At 55.3% G+C, this 3114-nt stretch overlaps 1 long non-coding RNA gene across 1 annotated transcript in view; it reads left to right on the forward strand.

The window, feature by feature from the left end:
* Positions 1-2655, forward strand: part of LOC108445551 — a 3555-nt gene extending 900 nt beyond the window's left edge. The window contains exon 2 of the long non-coding RNA XR_001860439.1: positions 535-2655. This is a non-coding gene — a long non-coding RNA (uncharacterized LOC108445551). The remainder of the gene's footprint in view (positions 1-534) is intronic.
* Positions 2656-3114: the final 459 nt, after the last annotated feature.

The raw sequence follows: 3114 nt of genomic DNA on the forward strand, positions 1-3114 counted from the left end.
CGGAGCTGGGCAGTGGGGATGGGGGGCCATGGGGGACACCGGGGATGGGGAGTGGAGCGGAGGCAGTGGGGATGGGGCCCCGGGGGGCTGAGCCGTGGGCATGGGGAATGGTGCAGAGCAGCGGGGATGAAGTGCAGGGATGCGTGCGGCACGACAGGAAACAGTCGGAATGGGGGCACAGGGGGCTGGACCGTGGGGAGGAGGGATGATGGGGGGCAGTGGGGATAGGAGCGGATGGCAGCAAGGGTGAGGGAATGGAGGGTGAGGGCAGCCGGACACGCCGTGCCTCTGCGGGGTGGTGGCGACAGTGGCCGGTACCCACAAGGGAGGACAGTGAGGCTGTCCACCTGACATGCTGCGCTGCCCTTCGCTCAGATGTGGGGTGCAGGCAGCTGCTGGGCGGGGATCTGGAGTGTTCCCCGGATCGGGATGGGAAATCCAGAACCAGCCTCAGCCACCAAGGCTCACCCCAGTGAGCAGGGAATCTTCTGGAGCAGACGGACAAGCTCATTGCCCCATGGCTCACCCCCACAGCTGCTCCTGCTGCAAATGCCCAGGAGGAGGACCTGAGTTCCCACAGAAGAGGTCTCAGGAGGACAGCAGATGGATTCAGCCTCAAGATCCCTCCCAGTCCTTAGCTATCATTTAAAGCGTTAAAAATCCTTCTGCCCTGGCTCAGACTCCCGAGGACTGAGAGCCCTTTGTGTGCAGTGCTGACATGGCAGCCTGGCCGTGAAGGCAGGATTGTACCGGGTCTGGGGGAAAGAGGGGGCAATGAATAAACCTCACTGTTTTCCCCCGTAATTCTCCAGATCCCGGAGTTCCTCCCAAGCATGGGGCTGGACAGTCAGTGCCCTAACCCCATTATGATTTTTCCAGGTATTCCAGTGCAGCACATTGACAACTCCCCCACCATTCTGCACAGCTGCCAGAGCTTCCCATCGCCGCTCCAACAGCTGCTTGTGGGCAGACAGTTGTGCCTCACAGCCATGACGTCCATTCCACAGCATTGCTCCTGGCACACTGCCCTCCCTGCAGCTCCTCACCTGCTGAGGTGGAGGCCAGACCCCCAGTATGCCCCAAAACTTCCCACATATAAAATGACGAGTGGCACTGACCAGCACTTAAGTTAAAATGATGACAAAGCCAAGCTGGGAGTTTGAGGAGGGACAGGCAGGGAATCCAACAACAAAAAGGGCTTGGGGATCCTCTCCTGAGTGCAAATCCAGGAAGTATTCTGGAATTTCACCAAGAGCTGCCTTTTCCAGCTCCCCTCAGTGCTGAGCATTACTTATCACCCCGACCTTGAGGTGGCTCATCCTCCACTTTGCTTCACTTTGCCTGAGCACAAGGCTCTGAGCCCCAGCACATGGCCAGGATCCACGGCCTCCCTGGCACAGCTCTTGGAAGCAAGCAGCTCCAGCTGGAAGCTGAGGCTCACTGGGAGAATCCAGCCAGGAAGAGGGAAGATGTTGCTTCCCTCCTGCGGGTCTGGGGAACCTGCTGTTTGCTTTTCTCTCTCCACTCTGACCTTTGCCCTCATGGGTGCACATGGATTCAGCTGCTCATGGAAGAGAGCATCCCATGGCAGCTCTGTTGGGGAGATAAAAGGGATGAGAGTAGCCATCAGTGGGTCCTCTACATGATAGAGGCTGGGAGTGACTGCATCCGGATGGACAGAGTGGATTTTGCTGCTGGGAAGGTGAGGGCCGAGCTGCTCTTGGCTGCCCTGGCAAGCTGAGTTGCCTGTGCCAGGAGGGAATGCACAAAGCAGAGCAGAAAGGGACAGGGACATGGGCCCCACTGTGTTCCCATGTCAAAGTTCTTCAATGAGCTCCCCATAATCCCCATGATCCTGTCATTAAGCAAAAAATCCTATACAGAAGAGTTGAAAATGTGTTTCAGTATTTCTTCATCTTCATGCAGCCCTACTACACACTACCTCACCCCCAGTTTCCCACCCAGAGAAGACCAGCAGCTGACACAGGAACTGGAGAGCTCTGGCAAGGTTTCCTGCAGTTTCCATCTGGTTTCTGACCATGCCTTGCCCCTCTTTGCCAACGGAGTGTCTCACCCATGTGCGGGGACCAAGCCCTGGCTGCCCAGGGTGGCAAGGGGAGGCGGGCAGGGTGCCTGGCACAGGGCTGGGTGAGCTCTGGCACTGGAAGCGATGCCAGCGGAGGGATTAGGAGAGCTGAACAGGTTCCATATCCACAGCAGAGTTAAATGGCCCCAGCAACTAGGGAAATCCTGGCACTTCGTCTGACAAAGACTGGGGGAGATCAGGCCCTCTCTGCGGCTTCACTCGGATTCCCCCCCTGCCGTGAATCTGGTTCCTGCTCCACAGAGCATCCGTGCACTTTTCTCAGAGGGAGAGCCCACAGGGGCAGCATCTCCTCACATCCCAAATGCCCCACCTCTCTGCAGCCAGGGAATTCTGCCAGGCAGACATGCTGAGGGCTCTGCAGTGCTCTCCCCTGCTCTCCTCGCAGAAAGCAAAATGCATTTGAACAATGAAAATGCATTCTGAGGTGCTTTTCGTGTGTCTGTAGCTGGTCAGTGTGGATCATGGCAGTACTGTCCTTAGCCTTGGAGGAACTGCTGATTTCAAAAGCTTTGTATTGGCTTGCTCAGAATAAATTGTGTTTTCTTGCAGTAACATTTCAGTGACATTGACAGTGGTTCAGGCATTCAGACCTCAGTTAGGCCCACACCCCAATGCCTGTCTTATATCCCAGTGTTTTACATGTTATCCCAGATAAGTGTTGCCTCTTAACCTGCCCCTGATCTGGGGTCCTTAGGACAAACATGCTTGAGTCATATGTCCCAGCTTTCTCTTTTGTGAACAGAAAAGCTGGAACCCCATTAAAATGGAAGCTGAGGGTATTTCAGTTACAGGATGTCAGCAGCCAAGAGGTTTAAGAAAAGCAGGAGGGAGAGAAGCTTCCAACAAAATCCTCAGGGCTGGCAGCCTTGTGCCTGTGCTGCAAATAGCTTGTCCTGTGGCTCATCTGCAAACTCTTAAGATCCACATGACTTGGCTTATGCCATGATTACCTTACCTGACAGCCAGCCTCATCTTAAAAAGAAACAGAGAAGTGCAAAGGCATTCCT

The sequence above is a fragment of the Corvus brachyrhynchos genome, unplaced genomic scaffold (genome assembly GCF_000691975.1).
Source record: "Corvus brachyrhynchos isolate BGI_N302 unplaced genomic scaffold, ASM69197v1 scaffold101, whole genome shotgun sequence".
Classification (NCBI taxonomy): Eukaryota; Metazoa; Chordata; class Aves; order Passeriformes; family Corvidae; genus Corvus; species Corvus brachyrhynchos.